Genomic DNA, 7,289 nt, shown 5'->3' with positions numbered 1-7,289 from the left:
CTTCAGTGATTGGAGCTTTTGGGTTTGTTTGGCTTTGGCTATATCTGCATATCCTTTGAACTTCCATTTAGAAGCTATTTTTCTTTGAATGAATTTATTTTTAAAAACTTATCAACAGTAATTTATTGATGCATGTTTTCCATGTTAACTTGAACAAATATTAAATGTATCTCTCCATACTTTTAAAAAATATTTATTTATTTTTATTTGAAAGGCAGAGTTACTGAAAGGTAGAGGCAGAGAGAGAGAGAGAGAGGTCTTCCATCCACTGGTTCACTTCTCAGATGGCTGCAATGGCTGGAGCTGTGCCTATCCAAAAACAGGAGCGAGGGGCTTCCTCCAGTCTCCCATACAGTGGTGCACGGGCCGCAGCCCTGGGGCCATCTTCCACTGCTTTCTCAGGTCACAGCAGAGAGCTGGATCAAAAGTGGAGCAGCGGGACATAAACTGGCACCCATATAGGATACCGGCACTGCAAGCGGCAGCTTTACCCACTATGCCAGAGCGCCGGCTCCAAGAAATCTTTTGATAAATAAATAAAATTCCCATCACCCAAGCAGGTCGCTTGAATGCCTTGGTGATATGCTTCCCATTGACAGCCACTATTCCGACCAGTGTTACCATCGATTCTCTGCAGTTGTTCTGGAACGTCATCTACTCGGCATATATAGTGTGAGTCCCTTGAGGCCGGCTGTTCTCCCACAGCACTCTGTCGGTGAGACTTGGCCCCGTCCTTCGCTGCAGGCTCAGCACTGTCCCATCGCAGGGTTACACCATGCTTCTTCACCCAGTCTTTGGCTGATGTAGGTTGCAGCTGCTTCCAGCGTACTCTAGGTAGAGCTTCTCTGACCATCCTTGCACTGGTCATCGCGTGGACTTAAGTAACGCTAGTGGTGAATTTTATGTCAACCACGCTCTGCTTTCTGCACCATCTGTGGTCCTATGCCGAACTGCAGAATAGAGGTTAGGAGCACAGACTGGCTAGGGGTGGTCCCAGGCGGGTGAGTGAGTCCCACTGAGCTTCGGTCTATAAAATGGGGGTGGTAGGTACCAGCGTTGAGGAGCAGTGGGTTGAGATGCCGCACGCAACGCTGGCATCCTAAATTGGAGTGCCGGTTAGAGACCCTGCTGCTCAGCCTCTGACCCAGCTTCCTGCGAATGCACCCGGGGAGACATCCAAGGATGGCCCACTTGTTTGAGGCCCTGCCACCCACGTGGAAGACCTGGATGGAGTCCAGGCTCCTGGCTTCAGCCTGGAGCAGCTCTGGCTGTCGTGGCCATTTGTGGAGTGATCAAGCCGATGGAAGTTCTTTCTTTCTCTGTCTCTCCCTCTGTCTCTCAAATAAATAAATAAATAAATAAAAGTGTTGGGGGGTGATAATGCTAATTATCCCCCATGGCGATTGAAAAGGCAAAATGGGATCGCGCCTAGTAAAAACAGCACAATAGCTCTGCATGGAAGCTGTTATTAAGTGCTCTCAGCAACAAGTGATGAGCGGTGTGTGTGTGTGTGTGTGTGTGTGTGTGTTAGATGCCTGCTCTCATTCCATCCTCGACCCATTTTACAGATGCGGACTCTGGGAGGCAACCACACTTGCCTAAAATGGCATCGTTAGTAAGTGGCAAAGGCACCTGCTGGCACGGTTTCCAGAACTCGGTGGCAGGAGGGACCGATGAAGCTCCCCGCTTGCTGACGGGAATGGATCCTAAGGAGGAGCTGGGGACCTTCTCCCTCCGGCTTCTGTGTCCTCCCTTAGCACCCAACCCAAAGACCAGCAGCTTTCTCTTTGGAGGGTGGGAAGGGCCAGACTGGACGATGCCGGGAGAGGCCAAGCCTGCCAGCCAATGGGCAGGTGAGAGAACCCGACGGAATAGGAGGGGGACAGGGCAGCAGGAAGCCATGTGCAGCAGCGGCGGCCGCAGCTTTGCTACCTGCCATCTGAAGGGCACTGGAACTGCTGATCTCAGGCGATTAGCATAACAATCCCCGATGGCGTCCTCCCGGCCCAAAGCTGGGTCTGCACAATCCCATTTCCAGCCAGCTCTTTCTTTAGCTGGCTAATTAGGGAGGGAGGGGGGCAAGGGGGACACAACCTTCTTAAAGAGCCCCTGCACCCAGGGCCCAGGGGAGGGCTCGAGGATACCTTCAGCCCTGGCGAAGTGTGGGTGCCACCCCGGCGCCCCGTCCTGGGCCAGAGTCAGGCATCTGTCCCCGCCTGAGATCATCCTGGGCTTCCTGCTTCCACTCTGCCCAGGCCCTTTCCTGCCAACCTGTCCTGCTCAGAGTGGTATCCCAGGGCTTGGCATGGAACTGAGGCTCAAATATTATTTTTAAAATAAGTAACCAAGGTGGGGGCCGACGCTGTGGTGTCCCATATTGGGCACTGCTCCACTTCCCATCCAGCTCTCTGCTATGGCCTGGGAAACAGTGGAAGATGGCCCAAGTGCTTGGGCCCTTGCACTCCCATGGGAGACCCAGAAGAAGCTCCTGGCTCCTGGCTTTGAATCTGGCCATTTACGGTCATTTGGGGAGTGAACCAGCAGAAGGAAAACCTCTCTCTCTGGCTCTACCTCTCTCTGTAACTCTCTTTCAAATAAATAAAATAATTATTAAAAAAAAAATGTCTTACAATGCCAACCCATGTACGTAAAAATATACTTTAAAAATTAAAATAAATTAATAAATAAAGCCACCACCTGTAGTGCTGGCATCCCATGTGGGCGCCGGTTCAAGTCCCGGCTGCTCCACTTCCGATCCACTCTCTGCTATGGCCTGGGGAAGCAGTGGAAGATGGCCAAAGTCCTTGGGTCCCTGCGCCCACATGGGAGAACAGGAAGAAGCTCCAAGCTCCTGGCTTGGGATTGGCTCAGCTCCAGCCATGGCAGGCATTTGGGGAGTGAATTAGCAGATGGAAGGCCTCTGCCTCTACCTTTCTAACTCTGCCTTTCAAATAAATAAATGAATATTTAAAAATTATATATATATATATATATATGTAACCTAGTCCAGAACACAGGACTCCACCTTCCGCTGTATTAAGGCCCTAGTTTGGGCTTGAATGCAGGGCGCGGAGGCAGCTCCACCTGGGCAGATCCCTCAGGGTCTTCCTTCTGCCCTTCCTTACCCTCGGGACCCTGAACTCCCCCTCATACTCCCCAGTTTCCAAATACCAGAAGACAAAAAGAGGACCTTGGGTCGGCGTGGGTGGAGCACTTGCTTTGGGGTTCGAATCCTGACTCTGCTGGCAGGATTCTCCTGTGTGATCTTGGGCAGGTCTCTTAACTTCTCTGAAGCTCAATTTTCTCACCTGTCAATGGGGATGATCAAAACCTAGCTCCAGGGGCCAGCGCCATAGCTCACCTGGTTAATCCTCCGCCTGTGGCCGCCAGCATCCCATATGGGCACTGGGTTCTAGTCCTGGTTGCTCCTCTTCCAGTCCAGCTCTCTGCTGTGGCCAAGGAAGGCAGTGGAGGATGGTCCAAGTGCTTGGGCCCTGCACCCGCATGGGAGACCAGGAGCAAGCCTCTGGCTTCTGGCTTCAGATCCGCGTAGCTCTGGCCATAGCGGCCATTTAGGGGGTGAACCAACGGAAGAAAGACCTTTCTCTCTGTTTCTCTCTCTCTCACTGTCTAACTCTGTCAAAAAAAAAAAAAAAAGTTGCCATGGGGGAGTATCTGTCGCAGGGCTGTAAGGGAGTTTTTCTCTCTCCTTTTGGTAGAAACGCTCACTGCTCACGACCCACCTGGCTGGTGTCTCGCAGGTTCTCATCGTGTTCCCAGTCTGCTCAGTGCTTTAAAACCCCTAACACCCTGTGAAGCGGGTCTGTATTTTTTATTTCATTCATTTATTTATTTGAGAGGCCAAGAGACACAGGGAGACAAGGAGAGAACTCCCTTCCACTGGTTCACTCCCCAAGTGCCCTCAAGAGCCAAAGCTGTTAGCGGACACCCAGGGACTTGAGCCATCACTGCCGCCTCTCAGGGTCTGCGTTAGCAGGAAGCTGGAGTCAGGAGCTGGAGCTGGGGATTGAACCCGGGTACTCTGACGTGCAATGGGGCATCTTCACTGGCATCTTAATTGCTAGGCTCAAGGCCACTCCAAGGGTTATGTAGTTTATGAAGAAAAGGAAAATGAAATCAGAGAGGGCAAGGGACCCATCAAAGCCACATAGCTAGCAAGTGTCAGAGGGCAGAGTGTGCCCAGCAGATGCTAATAACAATGGCGTCAGGGGCCAGGGGGGGAATGGCCTCCCCCTCTCCCACTCTGCCCTCCAGGCAGCCTTAGGGGACATCGGACATCGCATCATCCTGCTTTCCTGGCCTTGGGAGTGCCAGGATCTCAAGCGGTTGAGTGAGTGCTGAGTGGCTTAGAGGCAGTCCACAGGGAGCAGGTGTTTGACATAGAGCTCAAGACCCTGTCCTGCTCTCAGTCCCAGCTTCCTGGGAGGTGCAGGGAGTGGCTCCAGTATCTGGGTCCCTGCTGCACTGATGGGAGCTCTGGATGGAGTTCCTAGCTCCTGTCTTTAGGTTGACCCAGCACTTGGCTGAGAGGTGAACAGGGTGATGGACTTGAGTGTTGTGAGTCCAGGAGGGATCCTTGAGCTGCAGGAGGGCTGTGGGACTATGGGAGTAGGTGGGTGAGAAGCTGCCAGGTAGTGAGAGGAAGACGTGCGAAGATCCTGAGGCAGGATCCGGCTTGGGGTGTGGAGGAGCTGAAGGGCCGCCAGTGCAGCCGGAGTGGGGAGAAGGGCTTTGACCAGGTCGGGTGGGGCCCAGGAGGAACGCCTTCCGCCTTTCTCACTCCCACCCTTTCACTTCCTTTCTTTCACCCATGCGTATTTTACAGGCACTAGACCAGGTGCCTCAGGCTGGGGTCCTGGTCCCCAGTCTCATCTCCGCTCCGCTCCCCTTTCCTTCTTCTTTGGAGCAGCGGCCCCACCCCCACGGATCAGTGTCTCCCCCTATCCCACCCCCACCCACCCACTCTCTCCTCTCCTCTCCTCTCCGACAATGGGGAGGAACCCTGTGCCCAGCCTCCCCAGAGTATTGTCCCTTTAAGGAATCCCTAAATCCGGACACCCCTCCCCTCCCCCACCTGAGAACCAATTAGGGTTCCTGAATTCAAGTAGAGGCTTTTGTGTGTCACGTGCTTGGGGAACAAAGCCCTGTGCGGCAGGAATAAAAGCTTCTATTCAGCAGCCAGTTTGTTCTCATTCTAATCGTTTCCACTCCAGTCTCTCCTCCTTCCCGGGTTCCCAGGGCCGCCCAGCTCGCCTCACCTTCCTGCTCCAGGCTCCCGGGCAGGTGGCTCTGCATCCCGCGGGGTCACGTGACGCCCACCGGCTCTAAGCTCAGTGTTTTTCTGCGCGCGGGATCCTGCAAGCCTGTTCCTATCCTCTAGGGCAACCGAGGAAGCCCAGGCTCAGGGAAGTTGGGGCGCTCGCCTGAGGCCATGCTGGCCCTAGAGCAGGCCAAGGTGAGGGCTAAGCACCTGCTGGGCATCAGGGACTCCTCCCAGTGCCAGGGCGAGGAGCAGCGACTGAGGTCAAAGTCACAGCCAAGTCCACGCAGGACATGGCTGGGGACATGGGACTGTGAGGGATATGGCGGAGCCTTCAGGTCTGAGGATGGAGACAATGTGGGACACTCCCGCGATGGAGCCATTAAGAAGCAAGTATGGATGTGGCGTGGTAATTGATATGCAGCCAAGAGATACACAGGCCATGTGCTGAGTGTAATAGAATGCCGTTTGTGTAAGAGCGAAGGGAGCTGTCTGCACACCCACACCCTTGTGCGTTTCTAGCTGAACAGAAAAGTTGTGCGTCACGGATTGTTATGTTTGTTTCCTTTGAGGAGAGAAAAGGAGGCGGGGAGCAAGGGTCACTTAGTACCATTCTGTACAGTTAAAAAAATGTTTTTCTTACCTGAATCATGCATTTATTTATTCTTTTTTCTTTATTCAAGAGGTGGAGAGATAAAGAAACAGAGAGAGGGCTGGCGCTGTGGCCCAGTGGGTTAAGCCGCCACCTGCAACACTGGCATCCCATAAGGGTGCTAGGTTGATTCCTGTCTGCTCCGCTTCCTATCCAGCTCCCTACTAAGTCGCCTGGGATAGCAGTGGAGGATGGCCCGAGTGCTTGGGCCCCTGCCTCCATGTGGGAGACAGAGAAAGCTCCTGGCTTCGGCCCAGCCCAGCCCTGGCCATTTTGAACCAGCAGATGGATAACCTCTTCGTCTTTTCCTCTCTCTCTGTAACTCTGCCTTTCAAATAAAATATTTTTTTAAGACAGAGACAGAGCTCCCGTCTGCTGGTTTATTCCCTGGAAGCCTACAATGGTCAGGACTGGGCCAAACCATAGTCGGAAGCCAGGAACTGTATCCGGGTCTCCCACATGGGTGGCAGAGACCCGACCACTTGAGCCATCACTGCTGGGTCCCAGGATTCTCCGTTGCTAGGAAGCTGGAATCAGGAGGCACTCTGATACAGGTTGAGGCATATTAAGCAGTGTCTTAACTGCTAGGCCAAATGCCCACACCCATGTTATTTTTTTTTAAATACTTATTTATTTACTTGAAAGGCAGAGTTACAAAGAGGCCGAGGGAGAGAGAGAGGTCTTCTATCCGCTAGTTCACCCCCCAAATGGCCACAATGGCTGGAGCTGTGCCAATCTGAAGCCAGGAGCCAGGAACCTATTCCAGATCTCCCATGCAGGTGCAGGAGCCCAAGGACTTGAACCATCTTCTATTACTTTCCCAGGCCATAGCAGAGAGCTGGATCAGAAGTGGAGCAGCTGGGACTCGAACCGGCGCCCATGTGGAATGCTGGCACTGCAGTGGGCGGCTTCACCCACTAAGCCACAGCATCAGCCCCCCATGTTATTTATTAATAATCACCTTTTTTGCTGGGTTGATATTAGGCATTTTAAAACATACAAATCCGTTGTACTTACTACATTCACAATGTTGTGTGACCATCCCTTCTCTCTGTTCCACAATGTTTTAATCACCCAAGAGCAAACCTGGTTCTCACTGAGCAAGTGCCCCTGCCCCTGGCAACCACTAACCAGCTTTCTGAGGTGATAGGCTTACCAGTTGCAAATATTTCACATACGTGGACTCACACAATATGCGGTATTTTGTGTATGGCAAAAGGCATCCATGTTCGCTTAGCATAAAGTTTTTGAAGCTCACCTCTGTTGTAGTATGTAGCAATACATCATCCCTTTTCTTTCTTTCTTTCTTTCTTTCTTTCTTTCTTTCTTTCTTTCTTTCTTTCTTTCTTTCTTTCT

The sequence above is a fragment of the Oryctolagus cuniculus genome, chromosome 21 (genome assembly GCF_051225735.1).
Source record: "Oryctolagus cuniculus isolate XC-2025 breed Fujian yellow rabbit chromosome 21, ASM5122573v1, whole genome shotgun sequence".
Classification (NCBI taxonomy): domain Eukaryota; kingdom Metazoa; phylum Chordata; class Mammalia; order Lagomorpha; family Leporidae; genus Oryctolagus; species Oryctolagus cuniculus.
The sequence above is the reverse complement of the archived record's forward strand: the minus strand, read 5'-3'. Positions refer to the sequence as shown.